This window comes from Prunus avium, chromosome 8 (assembly GCF_965620075.1).
Source record: "Prunus avium chromosome 8, drPruAviu1.hap1.1, whole genome shotgun sequence".
NCBI lineage: Eukaryota > Viridiplantae > Streptophyta > Magnoliopsida > Rosales > Rosaceae > Prunus > Prunus avium.
The window spans coordinates 31,994,605-32,022,208 of record NC_142291.1 but is presented as its reverse complement, the minus strand read 5'-3'; the positions used below and the strand labels follow the sequence as shown (position 1 = coordinate 32,022,208).

General features: G+C 33.1%; 2 pseudogenes across 2 annotated transcripts; both read right to left on the bottom strand.

Annotated features, from left to right (window-relative positions):
* Positions 1-231: 231 nt before the first annotated feature.
* LOC148292546 (uncharacterized) lies at positions 232-25,005 on the bottom strand (annotated as a pseudogene). The gene is made up of 7 exons (XR_015826362.1): positions 24,971-25,005; positions 24,541-24,738; positions 1,870-1,944; positions 1,651-1,774; positions 1,395-1,500; positions 490-606; positions 232-401 (listed from the first exon to the last, which is right to left on the bottom strand). The product of XR_015826362.1 is annotated as an uncharacterized LOC148292546 (transcript).
* On the bottom strand, positions 22,659-24,551 carry LOC110763680 (transcription factor bHLH84-like; annotated as a pseudogene). Its single transcript, XR_015826295.1, has 5 exons — positions 23,848-24,551; positions 23,460-23,741; positions 23,283-23,346; positions 23,134-23,199; positions 22,659-23,011 (listed from the first exon to the last, which is right to left on the bottom strand). The product of XR_015826295.1 is annotated as a transcription factor bHLH84-like (transcript).
* Positions 25,006-27,604: the final 2,599 nt, after the last annotated feature.

The window sequence follows — 27,604 nt, the reverse complement described above, 5'->3', positions numbered from 1 at the left end:
TAATATACAACTCATCCGACCATTGTTTCTTTGTGGGTAAAGTGTGATACAAATTATATATTATATATAGGCCTTGCAACTTTTGTCAATTTATGAAAGGAGTGGTTAGAATTAATATATGTTGACAGATTTTCTTCTCATTATAGTCATTGACTCATTGCTGAGAGAATTATCTCAGATGAAAATGGAAGTATATTAAGCTCCATTATACTTACAGAGTTAAGGTTGAAATTAGAGCTCTATGTATGCAAAACATTGCACTGGTACAGGATCTTGTTCGAGGATTTCCTTTCCTGTAATTCCATTTTTCAAAGTTTTAAAGTAAACATTGTAGTCCTTCTCTGGGGGTGAATTTTGTGGGTCCACTGTAAATGGCTCACTAAATGGCACAACACTTTTAACTTGCAAATGAGTTTATAAGCATCTCAGAATCTGCAAAAGCTTTTAACTTCCAAAAATAGCAAATTACAGCCACAGCACACAGCACACAATTAAGGGACATAAGTCGGGCTGTGACCTCAAATGTCTTGCCAGATGCATAGGGGCTTTCCAACGCAGCAACACAAATCTGAGCAACCTCCTCTCTTGATATCTTACCCTGCATATATATAAATACTATAAATCATAACATTCGGATACTATTACTATTATAAGGGAAAGAAAGAGCAATACATGTCATCACACGCTTCAGATTTATTGAAGAAGTTCAAAATGGACCTATGCAATTTGCAAACCTTGTCCTACACCTTTGCTTTCCTCTCAACGGCACTCCACCATGCGTATTTGTCGACATTATTTCCACCCTTCACATGGCTGCAAATCCAGTCTTCCACGTTGGCACGTGTTATATTGAAATTGATTATCATTTTGTTAGTGAATTACTGGCGCATGGAGTTCTTCGCACACATTATGTCTCTTCCCAACATCAATTAGCCGATATTTTTACCAAAAGTCTCTCCAGAGAACGGTTCTCCTTTCTTTCTGGCAAGCTCAATCTCCACTTGGTTCTATTTCGCTTGAGCAAGGGGTGAAGAGAACGACAATCCCACTATCTCAAGTCAACCTCCCATCACAACGTGATTGGTACAATTTATGTTCAAAAATCCTTGTAATCATGTATTTTCCTCTTTTGTTATAGTTGACCACCGCTAGCATCCTGTATATATGGTGTATCTCAACATGATCAAAGTATCGAGTGATTCAACCCAAACTTCTCTCTTGTCTATTTTTCTACACTCTCTTGATATCTTACCCTTTATATATATATATATACTATACATCATAACATTCAGATACTATTACTATTATAAGGGACAGAAATTGCAACACATGTCATCACAGGCATACAACAAAGAAAGTAGTGATCTTCTATTTGATTATATACCATTATATTGTCTCTCCTTGGTCAAAAATGAGATTTGCTCCGGCAGGCTCCTCAGTTAATGCACAAGGCCTCACAATTGTATATGGTATTCCACTTTCCCGTATTAAATCCTCCCCCTGCTCCAAAACTTATCAATGTACAAAATCGAAATAGCTAAATCCGACCCAAAAAAAGAAAAAGAACATAAAAGAGCTAAGAAGTGGTATTTTGATACACTGATTATGTATAAAAATATCAAACAACTTGCACTGAATTAGTATGAAAACCTTCAACTTGAATGTCAGGATAAAATCCAATTCCTTGCTTAAGCGAACATCAGGAGGTTGTTTACTTAGATCAAGTCCAGGCCTGTCAGGTCAGGTAACTCCTCTAGAACCTATGTGTACGAACCTACAAGGAACACAAGCAAAGAGATTCTTTAAAGACTAAAACAAAAAGTGCACCTAGCAGATCAATTATGTTTAGTCATAAGAAGATAATCCAACAAAATGAAAAGAATGTGAAATCTAGGAGTTATAGGCTCTTTTAGATATGCTCGTATGCTTGAAAAGTAGGATTCAGTCTCCCATCAAATTCAAACTTGCTAAACATGAGCTGCCATAATTTTGAATCCCATCAATAAACATAGAAGAAAATGAAGTGAAAGAATAGACTAAAAGAAAGTGGTTGTAGAAATGTGCCTGCAATGACACAATATTGCTAGGGTAAAAAGGTAGTGCATCTGATACAGTTCTTGCTCGAAATGTCAGCTTCAAAGAAGAATCGCTAGGCAGTAGGCTTAAAGAACAAAAGAAAAGAACCAGACCAACCCTGGCACCCAGATCCGCCTAGCGCCGCCTAGACCCGCCTAGACCCGCCTAGCGACTCCTAGCCCCGCCTAGACCTGCCTAGCGCCGCCCAAACACGCCTAGCGCTGCCTAGACCCTCCTAGCTCCTCCCAGACCTACCTAGCGCCGCCCAGACCCTTCAAGCTGTAAATTGAAAACCTTTACAGCAACATGTATCCCGCCTGAAATTGTACCTTTATAAACAACTGGGCCAAAACCACCAGTGCCAAGTAAGTTGCTTTCATCAAATCCATTTGTCGCCCTCAGAAGTTCAAGGTGTAAAACTCTTCTCCAAAGAAGTCGAGGTAATAAGGCAGTCTCTGTTGCAACTTCCACTTTCTTTTTCCTGCGCAGTATGAACATTGATACACAGGCCACCAGGAGTATTGCTGATATGATCCCTGGAATAATATATTTCAAGTTGGATGGTCTAGCTTTCCTTGAATTTGTTTGAACATGGAGTCGGGCTTCACCACAGAGCGCACCATTCGATACCTTTTAAATATAATATATTTACATAGTATAGCCGAGCGGCTATACCAGCCGCACGGGTATAAGACTTGCCCTGACGAAACTACCTCTCCCGACGAAAGTTCGTTAGGGGAAGTCTAATCCGACAAAATTTTGCCGGATAAACCTATGCTGACGAAATTTTGTCGGGAGAGGTTTTCTAGCCATTTTTTTAAAAAAAAATTATTATTTTAATTATTTTAATTTTAAACCTGTAAAATTAGTTTCTTTACTTTTATTTTTTGGCCAACTTCTTTAGTTTAATATATGTAATTAAGTAATATCATAGCCTTTTTTTTAATTATGTTTAACTATTATTTCTTTAGTGAATATATAAATATTTTACTGAATGAATAGTAATTAATTCTTTTTTCTTTTTTTGTGGACTTTGTTTTAAATTTTTGTTTTCACAAATTTAGTTTGTGTAAATCCAAGTCTTGAACCAAAAACCCTAGCTTCCGATATTGTTCCCAAACCTTTTTCAAGGCTAAAATCCATTCCTGGAATGCTAAAATATTTTGGGTACTAAAACTAAATTTCTATTTTTATTGAAATATTTAATGCTAATTATTCACTAAAGAAATAATAATTAAAATGTAATCACTAACGAAAGTATTTAGAGAAGGCTAAGATATTATTTATTGAATAAAAAAGAAAATTTTAAAAAGTATAGCCGCCCGGCTATACCCTTTGAATAGCATAATCTTGATTTCTCTTTTTTAATTACTTTATTTAGTAGTTATGTTTTAATTACTATTTACTTAGTGAATAATTAGTATTTAAATATTTGATTAAATAAAAATAATAATTACCATTCATTAAGTTAATTAAAGTATTTAATTATTCACTAAAGACATAATAATTAAATAAGTCTAAGGTATTATTTAATTACTAAAAAGAAAATTTATTGGACCTAAAAGATACTAAATTTATATTTACTTTGAATAAAATCTCTCGCAACGAAATTTCATCGGCACAAGTATAAGACTTGCCTCGACGAAACTACCTCTCCCGACGAAATTTTGGGGAAGTCTAATCCGTACGGCTGTACTATTTTTTATATATAAAAAAGGAGGACCCCAGGCATTAGGAGCCACGTGTCAAGACAATTCTGCTTTTTTAAAAAAACTAAAAACACAGAGTATAGCTGCGTGGCGGTACTATTTTTTTTTTTAACAAGGACCCTCCCGCGATTAGACGCCATGTGCCACTGCACTATTTTTGAAAAACAATCGTAGTATAGCCGCACGGCTATACTATTCTAAAAGGTCTATCTATACTATTTAATAAATAAATTAAAAGGAAAAAAAAAAGACCCTCCAAGTTTCATTAGTTTGTACTTTATAGATATTAATTTACTGGCTTAAACATATCCAGAGTAGATATTAATCAACCACTATATAATATTTTAGTATAATTTTTATAACATATATTATTCTTATTCAATAATATGTGAGAATTATTTGTATAATACATGAACTTTGTGTGTCTTACCGAAAATTTTGTAAAAAAATAAGTGTATTAAGCATTAGAAATACGTACGTACATGTAGAATACGACCATTGTACATTTGCTTTTTAAAAAACGGTAGACGTGTATAGAATATGAATGTATTGTTGAAAAATGCGTACGTGTATATATATAAGACTATAGCCGTTGTTGGGCTCTGGGGAAATTTAATTAAGACACCCAAAAAAAAATAATAATAAAGAAACTAATATTATATTTTTTAAAAAAAAATTAAAAAAATAACATAAACACTTCTCCCGACGAAATTTCGTTGGCATAGGTCTATGTCGACAAAAATTTGTCGGATTAGGTTTCTGCCGACGAAATTTCGTCGGGAGAGGTCTTTTAAAAAATATATATATATATATATATATATATATATATATATATATATATATAAACTTAGAATGTTTAGGTTAATTAGTTTTCAAAAATTATACTTTTAGTAATTAAATAATATATTTGCCTGATTGAATTAGTTAAATTAGTAATTATTATTTATTTAGTGAAAATTAGTATTAAATATTATAATTAACTTCATGAATTATATTACTTAGTAAATAATAATTCAATTTTTTGTTTTCTTTTTTTCCTTTAATATTCACTAAGTAAATAATAACTAAAACATACCTACTAATCAAAGTAATTAAAAAAGGGAAATACATATCATGCTATTTTAAAGGGTGTGTAAAATAGTATAGCCGCGCGGCTATACTTAAAAAAACCGAGTATAGCCGTATGGCTGTACTATTTTTTATGTATAAAAAAGGAGGATCCCAGACATTAGGCGCCACGTGTCAATACAATACTGCTTCTTAAAAAAATTACAAAAAACACAGAGTATAGCCGACCGCTGTACTATTTTTCTTTTTTTAAAAGGACCCTCCCGCGATTAGACGCCACATGTCACTGCACTATTTTTGAAAAACAATCGTAGTATAGCCGCACGGCTATACTATTCTAAAGGGTCTATCTATACTATTTAATAAATAGATTTTAAAAAAAAGAAAGAAGGACTCTCCAAGTTTCATTAGTTTGTACTTTATAGATATTAATTTGCTGGCTTAAACATATCCAGAGTAGATATTAATCGACCACAATATAATATTTTAGTATAATTTTTATAACATATAATATTCTTATTCAATAATATGTGAGAATTATTTGTATAATACGTGAACTTTGTGTGTCTTATTGAAAATTTTGTAAAAAAATATGTGTATTAAGCATTAGAAATACGTACGTACATATAGAATACAACCATTGTACATTTGCTTTTTAAAAAACGGTAGACGTGTATAGAATACGAATGTATTGTTGAAAAATGCGTATGTGTATATATATAAGACTATAGCTGTTGTTGGGCTCTAAGGAAATTTAATTAAGACACCCAAACAAAAATAAATAAAGAAACTAATATTCTATTTTTATAAAAAAATAAAAATAAAAAAAATAACATAAACACTTCTCCCGATGAAATTTCGTCGGCATAGGTCTATGCCGATACCAATTTGTTGGATTAAGTTTCTCCCGACGAAATAACCTCTGCCGACGAAATTTCGTCGGGAGAGGTCTTTTAAAAAAAAAAATTAATATAAACTTAGGATGTTTAGGTTAATTAATTTTTAAAAATTATATTTTTTGTAATTAAATAATATATTTGCCTGATTGAATTAATTAAATTAGTAATTATATTTTAATTATGACTTATTTAGTGAATAATTAGTATTAAATATTATAATTAACTTCATGAATTATATTACTTAGTAAATAGTAATTCAATTATTTTGTTTTCTCCTTTTCCTTTAATATTCACTAAGTAAATAAGAACTAAAACATAACTACTAATCAAAGTAATTAAAAAAGGGAAATACATATTATGCTACTTTAAAGGGTGTGTAAAATAGTATAGCCGTGTGGCGATAATTTAAAAAAAAAAAAAAAAAACCGAGTATAGCCGTACGGTTGTACTATTTTTTATATATAAAAAAGGAGGACCCGAGGCATTAGGCGCCACGTGTCAAGACAATACTGCTTTTTAAAAAAAATTAAAAACACAGAGTATAGTTGCGCGATGATACTATTTGTTATAAATAAATAAAAAGGACCCTCCAGCGATTAGACGCCACGTGTCACTGTACTATTTTTGAAAAACAATCGTATTCTGAAAGGTCTATCTATACTATTTAAAAAATAAATTAAAAAAAAGAAAAAAGGACCCTCCAAGTTTCATTACTTTGTACTTTATAGATATTAATTTGCTGGCTTAATCATATCCAGAGTAGATATTAATCGACCACTGTATAATATTTTAGTATAATTTTTATAGAAAATTTGGCATAAGTCCAATTTATGAGGAGAGATTTTGGGTGCAATCCATGCAAAAATTGTTGTTGATCCAATTCCTTTAACTTTTGCGCAACATAAGATTACATGCCTATTTCAATTTATTGATATTTACTTTTTTTTTTTTTTTTGTTCTAGTTATGCACCTAAAACATAAATAAGGTCAATTATGAATTCCTAAAACTGGTAAGTTATTTATTTGTAGGATATTAATTATCATATTTGATTTGAATTTAATTACAAATCTATTTATTGAATTCTGAAATTTTCCCAAGGTATACCGACATCAAAATTTGTAATAAGAGTTCATAAAAACTTCATACCTTAACAATAGGTAAGGTACCTATGAATACACCTCGTATGCAGTATGCAGGTAATTAAACCCATAAATTACCTATGGTCCAGGTAATTAAATCCATAAATTACCGCTAGTCTAGGTAGTTATACCCTCTAGTCCAGTTAATTGAACTCATATAATATCTTGGTATGGATCTTTAAACTCAACTGAGATAAAAATCCATACAAAATTTCTTTGGAAAAAAAAAATACTATTACATGGAAGACATGTACGTATGTATATAGATATGAACCTCCAGAAAAAACTGCTTAAGAAAACTCAAGAAAAAAACACTTACCTGTAAGGTAGGTACATATATACCTGTATGTATTAACATTATTTACCTGTATGTCAGGTACATAATTTAATATGGGTGCTTGTCTGATCGATTGGTATAATATGTGAGTCTTTACTTTTTATTGATTAAATTGTATTTTATCTATATATTAGGAATATTATCAGGGAAAAAAAATTCAAAATTCAAAATTTGGAATTCAATTTCAAGGAAATAATGCATTAAATTTAGATTTTCAATGTATTTTCCTTATTTACCTTAAAGGGTAAAATCGACACAACAAAAAAGTAATAAATGTCAAAGGACCTACATCTAAAACCAAAAACACGAGGACTAGACCCAATGACAGCTAATATTTTAGTATAATTTTTATAACATATATTATTCTTATTCAATAATATGTGAGAATTATTTGTATAATACGTGAACTTTGTGTGTCTTACTGAAAATTTTGTAAAAAATATGTGTATTAAGCATTAGAAATACGTACGTACATGTAGAATACGACCATTGTACGTTTGCTTTTTAAAAAACAATAGACGTGTATAGAATACAAATGCATTATTGAAAAATACGTGCGTGTATATATATATATATAAAAGACTATAGCCGTTGTTGGGCTCTGGGGAAATTTAATTAAGACACCCAAACAAAAATAAGTAAAGAAACTAATATTATATTTTAAAAATTTTTAAAAAATAACATAAACACTTCTCCCGACGAAATTTCGTCGGCACAAGTCTATGCCGACAAACATTTGTCGGATTAGGTTTCTCCCGACGAAATAACCTATACCGACGAAATTTCGTTGGGAGAGGTCTTTTAAAAAAAAATATATATATATATATAAACTTAGGATGTTTATATTTATTAACCATTAGGGTGTTTATATTTTGTAACCATTAGATTAGGCTACAATGAATGGTTAAGATTAAACAAACTGATTCTTTTTCTTTAAATAATTATTTGTTGAAATTAATTTTAATTAACTTACTATAAAATTTTATCTCTCTTCATTTATGTTTCCCCACTTCCTAAAAGAAGTAACATTTTCTCTCACGTCATCTTCTTCTTCATGTCTTTACTTCTGTTTTTTCTTCTTCTTCCGATTCTTCTTTCTGGCTTTGACAATTTCTCTATCATTACCACCACTAAACAACAAGTAGTTCTTCTCCCTCCCATATTTCACATGTTGGCCATTCTTTTTTTTCCCCTAAGATTTCAATCAATATAATAAATGATCTAATTCTCTGAGTATGATTTTTTTTTTTCTTTTTCTGATCCTCTTTTTTTTATATTCGTTTGGGGTTGGTTCAACTACTTTCTCTCTCTATCTAGCAGCAAAATTTGGAGAGGTTAATCTTGCAGTCTTGTATGTTGATTCTTTTGTTATTTTCTTGAGCTTTGAGTCTCTAAATCCTTGGATTACTTTCTATTCGAATTTCTTTTTCCTCTTACATTTGTGGATTTCTTAATGTCTTTTACCATGAGAAGTTCAAGTTCATTCTCAAACAGTTTAGCATCTAACTACAGCAAAAAGTATCCATTGCGTGTTTGGAGATCAACTCAGAACTTTGTTTCCAGATAAAGGAAAAAAAATTAAATTAGAAAAAAGTTCAAACGAGAATAAATGAGATTGGAGGAGATGGAGAGATTTTAGCCTACATTTATGTTACCTTGAAAGGTGGTGAGTTTAATATTTTATTTTATTTGTTATGTTATCGAAATAAAATAAATAAATAATAAAATCACATTTAATCTTAACCCTTGAAAGTGCTTGCATCTAGGCTATAAAATGTGTCAAAACTTGTGTCAAATTTGTGGTGCCACGGATTCGCCCCCTAGTATGTTTAGGTTAATTAATTTTTAAAAATTATACTTTTAGTAATTAAATAATATATTTTCCTGATTTAATTAGTTAAATTAGTGATTATATTTTAATTATTATTTACTTAGTGAATAATTAGTATTAAATATTATAATTAACTTCATGAATTATATTACTTAGTAAATAGTAATTCAATTTTTTGTTTTCTTTTTTTCCTTTAGTATTCACTAAGTAAATAAGAACTAAAACATAACTACTAATCAAAGTAATTAAAAAAGAGAAATACATGTTATGCTACTTTAAAGGGTGTGTGAAATAGTATAGCCGTGCGGATGTACTATTTTTATATATAAAAAAGGAGGACCCCCATGCATTAGCCTCCACGTGTCAAGACAGTTCTGCTTTTAAAAAAAATTAAAAACACAGTGTAGCCGCGCGGCTGTACCATTTATAAAAAAAAAAGGGACCCTCTAGCGATTAGACGCCACGTGTCACTGTACTATTTTTGAAAAAAGATCGTAGTATAGCCGCACGGCTATACTATTCTAAAAGGTCTATCTATACTATTTAATAAATAAATTAAAAAAAAAAAAACAGACCCTCCAAGTTTCATTAGGTTGTACTTTATAGATATTAATTTGCTAGCTTAATCGTATCCATAGTAGATATTAATCGGCCACTATATAATATTTTAGTATAATTTTTATAACATATATTATTCTTATTCAATAATATGTGAGAATTATTTGTATAATACGTGAACTTTGTGTGTCTTACTGAAAACTTTGTAAAAAATATGTGTATTAAGCATTGGAAATACGTACGTACATTTACAATACGACTATTGTAAGTTTACTTTTAATAATTCATAGCAGCAAAAGTGGCAGCCATTAGTGTACAAGGAGGAAGGGAAGGAGATGCAGCCTTCTACCTCCAAACCCAACTTTATATCGTTCTGCATTTGTTTCTAACGATTTTTCCTTCCGAATTTTAGAATTTAAACAGATTACAATGAAAATAAATTGGACCTCATGTTTTCCAGTGGAGACCTTGACATGCTCATGATACAAACTGGGCCACGGCACCTCCCATATCTGCCAAATCCAACATCTTACCTCTGCATCAAGGACTGCAAGCAAAAAGAAAAAACACATTTGCAATCAAAACATGTACATGTATCCTTAAAAGTTCCATCTAGTCAAATCGAAAATGTATTGAATGAAATGCATTAAGAATGGCCCAAAAAGGTAGCTAGCGAAAGCACTTCGTTCAAATCCAAGTTGCATCAAGAAACATAATACAGATTCATGTTATACATGTGTCTGGCCAAGGTAAATGAAAGAGAAAAAGAACAAGGAACCTATACTTTTGAATTTCTAGCTGGAATAATTAGCTTATACTTGTTCTGCTAGATTCAACCAAGGAAACCACAAGAAATAATCTCACTGGTTGAAGCCTCCAGATTCCTTATAATTTTGGATTGATTTGACGATTATATCCCTGGATTTAACAGTTTTTTTGACAGAGAGACTATTTAAGAGCACCCATATTAACGTTAGGGACCATATATAAGTGATACAAAAAAACTTTAAGGATGCAATCTGATAGTTTCGTAAACGTCAGGGACGTTTTGTGATTAAAAAAACCATATATATATATATATAAAAGACTATAGCCGTTGTTGGGCTCTGGGGAAATTTAATTGAAAAAAATAACATAAACACTTCTCCTAACGAAATTTCGTCGGCACAGGTCTATGCCGAGTATAGCCGCTCGGCTGTACTATTTTTATATATAAAAAAGGAGGACCGCCAGGCATTAGGTGCCACGTGTCGGGAGAGGTCTTTTAAAAAATATATATATATATATATAAACTTAGGATGTTTAGGTATTTTAGTAATTAAATAATATATTTGCCTGATTGAATTAGTTAAATTAGTAATTATATTTTAATTATTATTTATTTAGTGAATAATTAGTATTAAATTTTATAATTAACTTCATGAATTATATTACTTAGTAAATAGTCATTCAATTTTTCTTTTTCTTTTTCTTTTTCTTTTTTTCCTTTTAGGAGTGTATATAAGGAGAAATTATAGAATGGTACCGTACCACCACGTCGACTGGTGATACTCCCACTCAAAATATGCCATGTGTCTTAATTTTTTAACAACTCAAACTTTATTTTACAGTTGGACTTATTTTTATCCACTCAAATAAAATTAGAAAAAAAAAAAAAAACTTAAAGGAAAAAAAGAAAAGAGAATATCTCAGCAACCCAACCCCTACCCCCACGTCACCCAGATCTTCCTCTTCCTCTACTTGCGAGTAAGCCAAATCTCCATAGCCCAATAAATTGTTGCAACCAGGAAACTTCATAATCGTTGTCAATGTATCACAAAGAAGATTAGGTATTGTATTGGATCTAATAAGCATTTGGATGGTGACATGATAAAGCATGATTGACAGCCCCTCAAGACTCAAGTTGGGGTGTATCGTTCATGAGAGATGAGACAAAGGGCGTTGGGGGGTTTAAGGTATTGTGTTAGGGTTTATAAGTAGCCTCTTTGTGATACACCCACCTCCCATCCCAATCTTCTTCTCGAATCACATCTGCTAGGGAGACCTTCATCAACGAGAAAATATGTATGGATCTAGGGGATAGTCACTGAAAGGTTGAGAAAGTTAAAGAAGGGCAACAGAGAGAGAGATGGAGGGAGAGAGATAAAAGATAGGGAGGGGACGCCGACCAAAGCAGGCTGCGCGGGGTAGGCGTATTGGGGTGGGCGGTGGCTCTGCTCTTTTTTTTTCTTTTTTTCGATTTTCTTTTGTTCTTAATTTTATTTTAAAGGGTAAAAATTAGGTTGAATTCCAGCTGTAAAATAAACTTTGAGTTGTTAAAAAATCAAGACACATGCCATATTTTGAGTGAGAGTATCACTAGCTGACGTGGTGGTACGGTACCAGTCTTTAATTTCTCATATATAAGATAGCACTGAAAATAGCCAATACTATCTAAAATCCAAACATGAGAGACAAGGACAAATGCGTAATTTTTTTTAAAAAGACTCACACCTGAACAACTCGATGGGGAAAAAAAAGAGAATAAAGAAGAGGAAGCTTCAACATCCCCTCAATATCTACTGGACAGCACTAGAAACTTGAAGCCTACACCAAACACAAATATATATATATAAGACTATAGCCGTTGTTGGGCTCTGGGGAAATTTAATTAAGACACCCAAACAAAAATAAGTAAAGAAACTAATATTATATTTTTAAAAAAATTAAAAAAATAACATAAACACTTCTCCCGACGAAATTTCGTCGGCACAGGTCTATGCCGAGTATAGCCGCTCGGCTGTACTATTTTTATATATAAAAAAGGAGGACCGCCAGGCATTAGGCGCCACGTGTCGGGAGAGGTCTTTTTTTAAAAAAATAAATATAAACTTAGGATGTTTAGGTTAATTAATTTTTTTAAATTTTATTTTTAGTAATTAAATAATATATTTGCCTAATTGAATTAGTTAAATTAGTAATTATATTTTAATTATTATTTATTTAGTAAATAATTAGTATTAAATATTATAATTAATTTCATGAATTATATTAATTACTTAGTAAATAGTCATTCAGTTTTTCTTTTTCTTTTTTTCCTTTTAAGAGTGTATATAAGATAGCACTGAAAATAGCCAATACTATCCAAAATCCAAACATGAGAGACAAGAACAAATGCGTAATTTTTTTTAAAAAGACTCACACCTAAACAACTCGATGGGGAAAAAACAGAGAAAAAAGAAGAGGAAGCTTCAACATCCCTTCAATATCTGCTGCACATAGCACTAGAAACTTGCAGCCTACACCAAACACAAATTCAGAACAACAAGGAAAAACGAGATAAAAATTAAAATAAACTAAAAAACACAAATGAACAGTAAGAAAAGAGAACTAGCCATACTACTACAAAAACCACTTTGCGCGACGAATGATTTTTGGTCGCGCAAAGGAAAATTTCGTTGCGCAAAGTTTGCGCGACGAAATTTTGGTCGCGCACGTTCTGTCGCGCAAAACTCGTGGAGAAAGGGTTTGCGAGACGGCCAAAATTATTCGTCGCACAAAGCCACTTTGCACGACGAAGGATAACAACTTGCGCGACGAATCATGACGACTTTGCGCGACGAAAATAACAACTTTGCGCGACGAATATTAATTACTTCGCGCGACGAATCCTGAAAACTTTGCACGACGGACAATAACAACTTTGCGCGACGAATATTAATTACTTTACGCGACGAATATTATATACTTTGCGCGACGAAAGTTAATGTTGCGCAAGTGTACTTTGCGCGACGAATGTGAACGTCGCGCAAATGTTTGCGCGATGAAATATTCATTTTTTTTAATTTTTGTTTTTTGAAAATTTTAAACTAAAATAAACTAATTTAATAGTTTGCGTGACGAAATATTTTGTCGCGCAAGGTTTTTGACATTTTTTATTATTATTTCTCTTATATCAATTTCATTATATTAATTTTTTTAAATTTAATTTAATTGTATGATTTTATTTTTCTTAATTACTTTAATTTAAATTGACATATTCAAAATAAAATTACATAAGAAAAATAGTGGTCAAATTATCCAATATACATAATATTCAAAATGTACACTTAAATTAACAAAGTACAATAATAAAATCTACAAGCCTCTTATATCAAATCCTCAACTTTAGCCATCAAAGCCTCAACAATTCCCTACAAAAAAAAAAACAAATATTGTCAAATAACAAAACAATAACATAAAATAATGACAAATAATTGGCATAAACTCAAAACTAACTCCAAAAACACATATTAATGAAAAAAATTTAAAATTTACAGAGAAGTGAGTGTGAGAGAATTAGAGAAGATAGTGAGAGAGAGAGATGAGAGAGTGAGTGAGAGTGAGAGATGATGAAAAGAGAGATGAGAGAGAGAGAGAGAGAGAGAGAGAGAGAGAGAGAGAGAGAGAGAGAGAGAGAGAGAGAGAGAGATAGTGAAGAGAGAGATGAGAGATTAAGTGAGAGGAGTGAGTGTGAGAGAAATGGTAGGATTTGGGGAGTGGGAAAGAGAGAAATGGTAGGATTTAGAAGACATTGAGAAAATGGTGGAGGAGTTATTTTGCTTTTAAAGAACGTATCACTTTGCTCGATGAAACAATATATTGGTCGCGCAAAGTGTTTAAAAAAAATTTTAAAAAAAATTCCCATTTTCGGTGCCCGCCAAATTTTTTCAGTTTTGCGCGACGAATTTCTGGTCGCCCAAACTTTTGCGCGACCAAAATATTCCCGCGTCCCATTTTTGGTGCCCGCCAAATTTTTAGAGTATACTTTGCGCGACGAATATTTATATATTGGTCGCGCAAAGTCGAAATCCTTTTTTTAAACATCCCATTTTTGGTGCCCACCAAATTTTTAGAATATATACTTTGCGCGACGAATAATTATATATTGGTCGCGCAAAGTCGAAATTTTTTTATTATTTTAAAAATCCCATTTTTGGTGCCCACCAAATTTTTAGAGTATACTTTGCGCGACGAATATTTATATATTGGTCGCGCAAAGTCGAAATTTTTTTTTTTTAAATTCCCATTTTTGGTACACGCCCAAATTTTGAGAGTATACTTTGCGCGACGAAATACTAATTGGTCGCGCAAAGTCTTAAAAAATATTTAAAGCTAGTAATAAATACATATACTATTCAATTTCTTAAGTGTTATACGTACAAAATAAATAAATTTAAAGCTACTCAACGATCCAACCGTCAAACTTGTTTGTTTATACTTCGAGATCATATACACCAAAATTCAGAAAAAATAAACATTAAGAGATCAATTAATGGGACAAAACATTTCGACGGTTATAAACGAAAAATCATATTTAACGGTTATTTCAACCCTGATTTTGATGATGTTTTACAGCTACACTCCTTGACCCTGTATGAATACAATGATTGCATTCGATCGTCAATTTAAAATATTTACACTAGTAGATACCACAAAATCGTATGTTATATTTAATAAAAGTATAAATAAACTCTTATTTGTTAGTGAATATATTGTTTTCATGGCATACGCATTCTACGAAACTAGTTTCAACGATCCAACCGTCAAATTTGTTTGTTTACACTTCAAGATCATATACGCCAAAAATCGGAAAAAATAAACATTCAGAGATTAAGTAATAGGACAAAACTTTTCGACGGTTATAAACGAAAAATCACGATTCAACGGTTATTTCAACTCTGATTTTCATGATTTTTTACAACTACACTCCTTAACCCTATATGAATACAATGATTGCATTCGATCGGCAATTTAAAATATTTACACTAGTAGATACCACAAAATCTTATGTTATATTTAATAAAAGTATAAATAAACTCTTATTTGTTAGGGAATATATTGTTTTCATGGCATACGCATTCTACGAAACTAGTTTCAACGATCCAACCGTCAAATTTGTTTGTTTACACTTCGAGATCATATACGCCAAAAATCGGAAAAAATAAACATTCAGAGATTAAGTAATAGGATAAAACTTTTCGACGGTTATAAACGAAAAATCACGATTTAACGGTTATTTCAACTCTGATTTTCATGATTTTTTACAGCTACACTCCTTGACCCTATATGAATACAATGAACCACTTCGATCGTCAATTTAAAATATTTACACTAGTGGATACCACAAAATCTTATGTTATATTTAACAAAAGTATAAATAAACTCTTAATTGTTAGTGAATATATTGTTTTAATAGCATATGTATTCTATGAAACCAATTTCAACGATCCAACCGTCAAACTTGTTTGTTTATACCTCGAGATCGTATACCCCAAAAATCGGAAAAAGTAAACATTCAGAGATCACGTAATGGGACAAAACTTTTCGATGGTTATAAACAAAAATCACGATTAAACAGTTATTTTAACTCCGATTTTGATGATTTTTTACAGCTACATTCCTTGACCCTATATGAATACAATGAACCAATTTGATCGTCAATTTAAAATATATATTTTCTAACAAAGACCCAATCCGAACTACAATAATATATTTTTCTAACAAAATAATTTTTTTATTTTATATTTAATTTTAGTAAAGACTTTGCGAGACGAAGATTATTATTTCGTCGCGCAAAGGCATCCAAAAAATTTTTTAAATAATTTTTTATTTATTTATTTTTGTAAATACTTTGCGAGACGAATCACTATTCGTCGCGCAAAACTCTGTGCACCGAATTCATTATTCGTCGCGCAAACTTACTTTTCGCGACGATTCGTTGTCGTCACGCAAAGTTTTGTCGCGCAAAGTGACTTTGTGCGACGATTTGTTTTTCGTTGCGCAAAATTGAGTCGCGTAAGACTTTGAGCGACAATGATTTATATTTGTCGCGCAAAGTGACTTTGTGCGACGAATTTTGTTTGGTCGCGCAAAGTTTGGTCGCGCAAGGGGTTTTTTTTAGTAGTGCCAACAAAACCCACAAATCCACAAAACAAGAAAAATAAACACAATGACACAACAAAAGGAAAACAAAAGTAACAAAGAAAACACCAAGATGATCGTTCTAAATGTAACAACATAACATGGCAAACAAGGCAAAACTTATCTGGTGTTGTAGTAACCATCAAACCACAAGAAACTACTCCAAACTTATCTGTTAACGTTGAAAACACCCAATAAAACCATTAGTAACTGCTTCCAACTTTGGAAGCGCCAAAAACTGCTCCCAACTTTGGAACTGCCAAGGCTTGTATAGGGGCAAAAACCATGCAACAGAAAGGGAGGCTCCGAAAAGGAGGCCACAACAAAGCAACTCTAACAGTAAAATATGAAGAAATGTGCAGAACAAAATCCCATACCACTAATGGAAGAGGAACCAATTAGATGATGTATGATCATCGACAATCACAAGCAACAAAAATATCGTACGTAAAGAACATTCATGCGAAAATAAAACTTTTAGATGTTATGCTGCCCAAACAAGGACTTAGAGGGGACCAATAATATCCTCTTACGAAACTGTGAAACAAGAGCATGAAATAAGAAACACAATTGTGAAATCAAAACCAAATGAAAAAGAATAATACGTTAATGGTCGATGACCAAAGCAAACATGATAGAGTGGTCGCAGACAATTTCTCCTCAATTTTCCATCAAAGACAATTGCCACGGGAGCCACCACACATAGCTATCATGGCGATCTGCAACTCGCAGATCTGCATGTGAGTGTGGCGGTCCGACTGTGCCAGAGACGGAGAAACATAGAAAACAGAGAATAAGAGAAACAAAGAAAATAAAAAACTGAAACAGCACTTCGATTCATCTCCGTATATTGACGTTCTTAATCAAAGTTGCGATACTAAAACCCAGGCGGATAGGTGGAGGCCGACGCTAGGCGGAGGCTAGGCGGGCTAGGCGGTCTAGGCGGTCGCTAGGCGGGTTAGGCGGGCTAGGCGGTCGCTAGGCGGTCTAGGCGGATAGGTGGAGGCGGACGCTAGGCGGATAGGTGGAAGCGGACGCTAGGCGGAGCTAGGCGGGCTAGGCGGTCTAGGCGGTCGCTAGGCGGGCTAGGAGGGGCTAGGTAGTCTAGGCGATCGCTAGGCGGTCTAGGCGGTTGCTAGGCGGCGGTTGCTAGGCGGTCAGGGACGAGATGACGATGGTGCTTTGAGCGAGAGAGAGAGAGAGAGAGAGAGAGAGAGAGAGATGAGGATTGAAGAAGAGAGGTCGCCGGTTATGTCTGAGCGAGAGAAAGGGGCTAGAAGACGGCTCGTAAGAAGAATTAACAGACTATATCAATTTATTATATACAGATGTATTTTTCTAGGATCCTTTTATAGAAAATTTATTTGTAGAAATATTTATGGTGATAAATAAAAAGAAAATATTAATGTAAGAGATGTGATAATATAATTATTGGAAATTCGTTCAAGTCGATTGCCATCAACTGCAGCCTAGGGTTGCCCCACGATCAACTTCCACAGGGTTTGGTTTTCATTTCCATTTGGCCATCTAACGGTTCTAGTCCATTGCCATCTAGTGAGCTCAAGGCAACAATAGGGGATGCTTACCCCCAACCTAGGAAATGGGTGTTACCACACGATGCGCTAATTACCATCTCAGGCAACACCTACCAACAACGGCAATAGGGCCATGACAAATACTTTATTCAAACCATCTAATGATGCAAATGCCAGTTTTGAATACCAAAATACCAAATTTAAGTTTCATTGGAGAAGCCTATCCTATCAAGTTAGAAGAATCAAGAGGCAGTATGGTCTAGCTAGAAGACAAATGGAAGTGGGGCAGAGTTCAAACTCTGCATCATCAGCCAAATGCAAAGAGGTTGTTGTTTCCTATGAAAAAGGCAAGGGGCATGAAAGCACTGCTCCAAATGGCCAAGACAGGAAACAAAGTGAAGATCAATTATGCAGCAACCATCAAGAGCCCGTCATGGAAAATTATAGGTATTGGTTTGTACCAGACCATTGGCATGGGGTGTAAACCTTCCAGCTCATCTGGTCATTATTAAGGCAAGGCAAAATTTGTGCGGTATCTTTTTCATTTGGTTCCTATATTTACAAAGAATGGAAGTCAACATCAAAACCATAACTCTGCCCTCCATACTGCACATCAAGGTACTCTTTTGGAGATGAGGATGGGGGCCGGAATTTGTAAGATTTTAGGTATGTCTGATGTTGGGGGTGAAGGCATGTCCTTTTTCTTCAGAGAATAGTAAACATCAACTATAAGAAGCCAAATAATATCAGGGTCGATAGATGCAAGACCTTGAAGGGCATTTACAGATGCATCATGGAGACCTTGAAGGGCTTTAAATATATTTTCACATTGCACCAACAATAAAAATATAGATTTCTCTGTAGGCCTATTTTTTGAGGTACCCTTTGTGAAAATCCCACATTAAAAATCCACACTCCTATAAAGGTGTTTATAAACAAAGCACTATGATGGTTAGGTAAGTGTGGTTAACATTGGAGAGTTGGGCCAATTGGCTTGGCTATAGACCTGGTTTGGAAAATCAGGGAGAAAAAATTTAAAATACAAAAAGGCACCCATTAGATATTTAAAGAGTATAGGTGCGTGGCTATACTATTTATTTTATTTAAAAGGACCCGCATGGCGCCTAGGAGGCCCAATTTATTTCTTTATTTTTTTAAAGCGTATAGCCGGGCGGCTATACTCTACAAACAGAATATTTTAAAGGTACAACCGCGCGGCTATACTCTATAAACACCATTATCTGAATTTCTCTTTTGTAATTACTTTTGTTTTAATTACTGTTTACGTAGTGAATAATTAGTATTTAAGAATTTTATCAAATTCAAAAAAATTTAAGACTAAATACTATTTATTAAGTAATATCATTTATGATGTGAATTAAAATATTTAATACTAATTATTCACTAGAGAAATAATAGTTAGAACATAATTAAGAATGAAAGGAATTAAATCAGGCTAAGATATTATTTAATTACTGAAAAGAAATTTTTTATAAAAAAAAAATATATATATATATATATATATATATATTATTGACTTAAAAATACTAAGTTTATATTTATTTTTTTTAAAAACCTCTTCCAACGAAATTTCATCGGCATAGGTCTATGTTGGCAACTGTTTGCCGGATTAGGTTTCTTCGGACGAAATTTCCTCGGGAGAGGTTGTTTTGCTTTCTTTTTTAATTTAAATTTTTAATTTTAAAAATATAAAATTAGTTTCTTTACTTTTGTTTTTTTGGCAAACTTCTTTAATTTAATACATGTAATTAAGTAATACCTTAGCCTTTTTTTAATTACTTTAATTAGTAATTATTTTTTAATTATTATTTCTTTAGTGAATATTTAAATATTTTACTAATTTCGTAAATTACTTGGTAAATAGTAATTAATTGTTTTGAATTATTTTGTGGACTTTGTTTTTTGTTCTTTGATATTAAATAATCATTCAAATACGTGTATTATACGTTTGCTTTCATTATACCGAGTCTTTAAGACATATACGGAAAACGGAAGTATTATTGAAAAATACGTATGTACGTGTATAATATGAGTATTAAATGGGAAAATGCTAAATTCTTTATACAGGTAATAACTCTGGAGAAGTAAAAAATCAAAAGGGGACAATAGCTACCTTGGTAATGGCCTAAACATAATGGATAATGCTCTACACTAGTCTTATCGACAAAGGAAAATCAGAGAGAAAAAATTAAAAAAACAAAAAGCACCCATTATTAGATATTTAAAGAGTATAGGCCACGTGTCGAAACCGTAAAGCCGCACGGCTATACAATTCTTTAAAAAAAATTAGGAAAAAACTGGGTATAACCGTGCAAATATACCATTTTTTTAAAATATATATTATTTTTATTCAATAATATGTGAGAATTATGTGTATAATACATGAATTTTGTGTGTCTTATTGCAATTTTTGTAAAAAAATACGTGTAAACATGACAAATACGTGCATACGTGTATAATACATTATTAAACGTGAAAGCACTAAAATCTTTATACGGGTAATAACTATGAAAAAGTAAAAAATCAAAAAGGGAAAATAGATACTCTAGTAATGGCCTAATAGTAACGGATAGGGCTCTTGGGCTATGTAAAAATTTAATTAAGACGCCCAAATGATTTCACAAAAAGACTTAATAAATAGAAATGAATTATTTTGTGGACTTTTTCTTTAATTTTTATATATTAAATAATAATTAAAATATAATTACTAATTAAAGTAATTCAAAAAGGGTAGGATATTACTTAATTCCATATATTAAATTACAGAAGTAGGCCAAAACCTCTCCCGATGAAATTTCGCCGGCATAGGTCTATGCCGGCGAAATTTCCCAGATTAAATTTTCTTTTTAAACTGTATAGCCCTTCGGCTATACTATTTATATATTAAAAAAAGGAGGCGCCTCCTAGCGATTAGGTGCCACGTATTTAGAAACACTAAAGCCGCACGGCTATACTATTTTTTAAAAAAAATTAGAAAAACGGAGTATAGCCGTTCTGCTGTACCATTTTTTTTAAATATATATTATTTTCATTCAATAATATGTGAGAATTATGTGTATAATGCGTGAATTTTGTGTGTCTTATTGAAATTTTTGTAAAAAATACATGTATTAAACATGAGAAATACGTTCGTACGTCTATAATATATTATTAAATGTGAAAGCGCTAAAATCTTTATACGAGTAATAACTCTGAAAAAGTAAAAAATAAAAAAGAGACAATAGATACTCGAATAATGACCAAATAGTAACGGTTAGGGCTCTTGGGCAATGGAGAAATTTAATTAAGACACCCAAACGATTTCACAAAAGACTTAATAAATAGAAATTAATTATTTTGTGGACTTTTTCTTTAATTATTTTATATTAAAATATAATTAATAATTAAAGTAATTCAAAAAGGGGAAGATGTTACTTAATTTCATATATTAAATTAAAGAAGTAGGTCAAAAAAATAAAAGTAAAGAAACTAATTATATAATTTTTTAAATTATAAATAAATATATATATAAAAAACTTCTCTTGAAGAAAGTTTGCTGGCACAGGTCTATGCTAGCGAAATTTCCCGAATTAAATTTTCTTTCTAAAAGTATAACCGCCCAGCTATACTATTTATATATTAAAAAAAGGAGGCGCCTAGTGCCTAGGTTCCATGTATAGAAACCGTAACGCCGTACGGCTATACTATTTTTAAAAAACTTAGGAAAAAACAGTATAGCCGAACGGCTATACTATTTCTCAAAAAAAAGAAAAAAAGAAATGCGGCTATACTATATATTTAAAACAGAAAAGCCGTGCGGCGATACTATTTTTAAATATGTTTTGAAAAAACGTGTATAGCCGTGCGGCTATACATTTTTTTTGAATATATATCATTTTTATTCAATAATATATGAGAATTATGTGTATAATACGTAAATTTTGTGTGTCTTATTGAAATTTTTGTAAAAAAATGTGTATTAAACATGAGAAATACGTAAGTACGTGTATAATACATTATTAAACGTGAAAGCGCTAAAATCTTTGTACAGGTAAGCATCGATTCGATTAATTTTGTTGACCATATCGGTCATGTTGATATCATTTTGTAAGTAGTGTGATTCCTCGAAAACTGAATAGGGACATATGCTATGAAAAACTAAGAACAAGAGCATTTACAAGCAATAGAAATTGCAATGCATTATGATTTGAGGAGAAGTCTGGATGTGAATGTGAGATCTCAATAACACCTTATTTATATAGAATTCTCACGAAATATGTTAGAACATGGGGTGTGTTTGCGGATTGGCAATGACACGTCAATGAACCACCAAACATTTGTCCATGTGTCACTTTTAGACAATTGTCAAATTCGGATAGGGACTAACACGCAAAGTTACTAGTTTTCATTGACAAATGTCGTTACTGGATTGGGTTTGACACATCGATTTATAACAAATTAAAAATAATTTCCTTGGGTGTTAGGAACCAACTTACTTTATCCAAACATCATGTTTATTCATCAATATTCATTCTGAAGAATATCAACTGCAGAATAATCAGTATGTCAAATCAATCATCTCATCCCATGTATGAGATAATACATCACTTGCTCAAACCCACTCAACCCAAAATTGGTAAATTGAAGAATAATTTTGGTTTGTGGAGCTCACAGCACAGTCATGTCTGTTTGTTACATTATAAAAAGAATTTATGGAAAATGCTGCAGAACCTAAACTTTTCACCAACATTTTTCTCAACTTTCTTGCATAATTTGAGAGTTGAGAAAAGATTTGGGTTCCAAAGCAAGTTTTCTTTCTATGATTGCTTTGGTGAGGTGAGCTTCAGATCAAGTCCCAGGTCCATTCCATTGTAACAGATGGGAGCATACATCCACATATCATCAGAGCTTAACAGCTGCAAAGATCAAACAAGGGGGGAAAACAACAATATCAGCAACCGATTTTCAGATATGTAGATTTCGATTGGAACATTCGAAAACTTATTGCTCATCATGGGTTAATTTTCTTGGTTATTACCTTAATTTGGAGTTGTAAGAACTTCACATAATGGACAGCTTCCTCAAGCATTGTACTAACATCAACCTGCAATTCCAAATAGATAAATTTGAGAATTTTGCATCAACCTCCTGGGAAAAGAAGATTGTTTCACAAGGCATACTGCCTACCTTTGTTCCATTGGGGACAATGTTCTGCAGAACTCTGACTCTCATTTATTTTCTCTCTTCTTTTCTGCAACACAAAAAGGATAGAAAAATTAGTTGATCTTTCATATCTATAGGGAACAAAGTTTTTACATGTTTAAGACAGGCTACAAGTAGGATCTATAGCCTATAGGAACTTACCCTTGCATAGAGGCTTTGGGGATCAGTGGCTGACCCCCTTCTAGCCCTTGATTTCCCACTCAAGTTGAGAGCTGAAGCCTCTTTCGGACTCAAGCTTGACGTCGAAGTACTAACTGGACTCAGCTCCTGAGAATCCTCATGGGAATGTGAAGCAATATTGGAGTCATCTCCTGAGCAGTAACTACTTGAGCTCTGTCTGTTGGGGCCTGCATTGCCATCTTCTTCGTTGTTTCTAGTTATGATCTGCAGGCTCTTTTTCGACTTTATGTTCCTCTTATTCATCTGAACCCACATTGAACTTATGATCAGAGAAAGAACATAAACATTCTGTAACCAAGTAAAAAGTTTGAGTGAAGGATAAGAAAAATATGCTTATGCATCTACTCACATTTTCTGAAATTTGAGTTCCGTTCATAGAATTCTTGGAGGGGTTACTTTTATCATCCATGTCTGGTTCTTGTACTGTCATATCATATTTCCTCTTCCCCAGAACCACAGCTTCAGGCTGGTTGCCACCATACTCTTCTGCATTTCCTTCACTTGTGTTTGATTTACCTCATTGCCATGATTCTTACAACATGTGTTCATGATCATGTGTTGCAGGTTTTGGTGATTGCATCTATGCCTGAGTCTGAACAAAAGGAAAATGGTATTTGAATTTACTCATGAATGGGATGGAGTGGAAGAGTTATAAAAACCAACTTGATCGTTCTGTAAGAAAACAAATCTAATTTTCATGCAAGAAACCTCAACTGGTGCAACAGAAACAGGGAAACGTTAGATGTCTTTAAAAAGGAAGAAAAGTTTGGATGTCTTCACATCTCTTTCCACCAACTCTCCAACTTTTCTCAGAATCCAAGGTTGACAGTTATAACCTTCCAAAAAAAATTAATGGAGAATTCTGACCAAAGAAAGCTCAAGCCCAGACAAAGAAAAGTGTTACACTCTCTGAAATTTCTGTTTAACTTGAATTTGGAATTATATGACAGGGAAGACTGGAATTAATTGAACCTTGGTTGTAAGTTACAACCAACCAAAGAAGCTGAGGATATTCAAAGGATAGTTTTGATAATGGGAGCTCAAATTCCCTTCCACAAAAGTAGGATTCAGTTTCCCATCAAATTCGAACTTGCTAAACATGAAGAAGAGACTAAAAGAAAGTGGCTGCAGAAGAAAATGTGCCTGCAATGACACAATATTGCTGGGGTCAAAAGGTGGTGCATCTGATACAGTTCTTGCTCGAAATATTGGCTTCAAAGAAGAATCGCTAGGCAGTAGGCTTAAAGAACAAAAGAACAGAACCAGACCAACCCTAGCACCCAGATCCGCCTAGCGCCGCCTAGACCGCCTAGCGCCGCCTAGACCCGCCTAGCGCCGCCTACACGCCTAGCGCCGCCTAGAACCGCCTAGCGCCGCCTAGCACAGCCTAGAGCCGCCTAGCGCAGTCCAGACCTGCATAGCCTCGCCCAGCCCCCCTAGCGCCGCCCAGTCCCGCCTAGCACCGCCCAGACCCTTCTAGCTCCTCCCAGACCCGCCCAGGCCGCATAGGCTGATTTTTCGTAATGCAGAGTATGGATTTTTCGTAATCTAGAACCCTCTGCTTTTCATCTGCTACAAGAACATACACCTGCAATGAGAGAGAGAGAGAGAGAGAGAGAGAGAGTTAATATATGTTGACAGATTTTCTTCTTTTTTCTTGCCGCCGCTTCTCACAACTTTAAACCCTTAATAGCAAATAGTGTAGCCGCATGGCTATACTGTCCTCGAGCATTTTCCAAATTAGTCTAGCCGACCCCGTCATTTAAAAAAAAAAAAGTATAGCCGCACGGCTATACTTGTTTTTACACGTAGGTGCTCCGGCTCTAGGCCAGTCCCTTGTATAAATTTATAAATAGTATAGCGTAGGTGCTCCGGCTCTATGTATAGCCGTGCGGCTATACTCGGGTTTTTTTTTTTTTAAAAGGTATAGTTGAGCGGCTTTACGCAAGTATTTTTTTTTAAAAAAAATGATCTAAACTACTCGAATCAGTGCCTAAGCTCCCTGCCATCAATTTCTCCATTGAAGTGTTCATTATCATGTGTTGCAGGTTTTGGTGATTGCATGTATGCCTGAGTCAGACCGAAAGGAAAATGATATTTGAATTTATTCATGAATGGAGAATTCATTACCAAAGAAAGCTCAAGCCCAGACAAAGAAAAGTCTTACACTCTCTGAAATTTCTGTTTAACTTGAATTTTGAATTATATGATAGGGAAGACTGGAATTAATTGAACCTTGGTTGTAAGTTATATCAAAATGATTTCAAATGCTTAATTAATGTGTTGGGTTTACATGATACTTGGTCCGTGCCTAAGCCAGAACCCTAGACTCTGCATTACAGAACATCATAAACTTCACTTGTGGAATATTAAAAGAATGCAGTGAAATACAAGAACATGGTTCATGCTACTTTACAAATACCCTCATAAACCATGCCTCATTTCCCATGAATCTTTACTATAAGACTGATGGACGCTACAATTGTGATTTCAATGGCGTTGGCCTTATCGTTATCACTAATCCAAGTAAGCCAATTTGTTTGGTATAATGCACTGCAAAATCTTATGTTTTCTTAACATGAATTTAGCTAACAAAGTGTGCTTATTCTTGTATATGTTGCAGGTTTTGGTGATTGTATCAGAATAATGGAAACTGTAATTTGATGATGCATCAGAATAATAAGTTTATTGTAATGTAATTTCCATCTGATGGATGATGAAGAAGGTCCATATTGTCTTTTGTTATCTAATCTAATAAATTTACCCCATTGAGTCTTATGAGTTTGTGTCGAGTTGGCTTTGTATGAGACAAGCTTATGTAAGATTCGGTTTGACTTGACCTAATAATCAGTATTTAAAAACAAGATATAAATATAAAAACAAAATTTAAAGGGAAACAAGTAAAGGATCTAAGTACATAAACAAACGGAAGCATCATATATACTCATACTTGGATTCCAAAACAAATTAAATATTAATGTTTTGATTGGGATGTTAAAAAGGCTAACAAGTCAAGCTTAGCAAATGAATTGTGATCACACTTATGACAAGTTTGTTAGCCACAATTTTAAGAGAGTTCGACATTGTGGTGCATTGATCAATTCAACATCAGCGGACCTACTCAAGGCCAATTGTGGACATCTCTACCCACATCTCATTGAATTTGTTAAGCTTTGGATGCTAAATTTATAGATCAAACTAGGTTCAGAGTACTACTTATTAACAACTTCAGCCCTCACAGAGTTCCACTTAACCCACTAAATAACAATAATTAGTTTATGCAATTAAATCACAACCACGCTTCTACTAAACAAAATATTGAGTACGTGACGGTTGTTTTATTCTCTACATTAGATATTTTTATTTTTATTTTTTTTGTAAAGTTTAATATGTTGGTCATTTCTCTTGAGTTGTATCAAGTCCACTTGAACTTATGTTCTGGTAATATACAACTCATCCGACCATTGTTTCTCTGTGGGTAAAGTGTGATACAACTTATATATTATATATAGGCCTTGCAACTTTGTCAATTCATGAAAGGAGTGGGTATGTGGTTAGAATTAATATATGTTGACAGATTTTCTTCTCATTAGTCATTGATTCATTTATGAGAGAATTATCTCAGATGAAAATGGAAGTATATTAAGCTCCATTATACTTACAGAGTTAAGGTTGAAATTAGAACTCTATGTATGCAAAACATTGCACAGGTACAGGATCTTGTTCGAGGACTTCCTTTCCTGTAATTCCATTTCTCAAAATTTTAAAGTAAACATTGTAGTCCTTCTCTAGGGGTGGATTTTGAGGGTCCACTGTAAATGGCTCACTAAATGGCACAACACTTTTAACCTGCAAATGAGTTTATAAGCATCTCAGAATCTGCAAAAGCTTTTAACTTCCAAAAATAGCAAATTACATCTCAGAATCGTCAGGGGAAGTCTAATCCGACAAAATGTCGCCGGGATAAACCTATGCCGACGAAATTTCGTCAGGAGAGGTTTTCTGGCCATTTAAAAATAAATTATTATTGTCATTATTTTAATTTTAAACATGTAAAATTAGTTTCTTTACTTTTATTTTTTGGCCAACTTCTTTAGTTTAATATA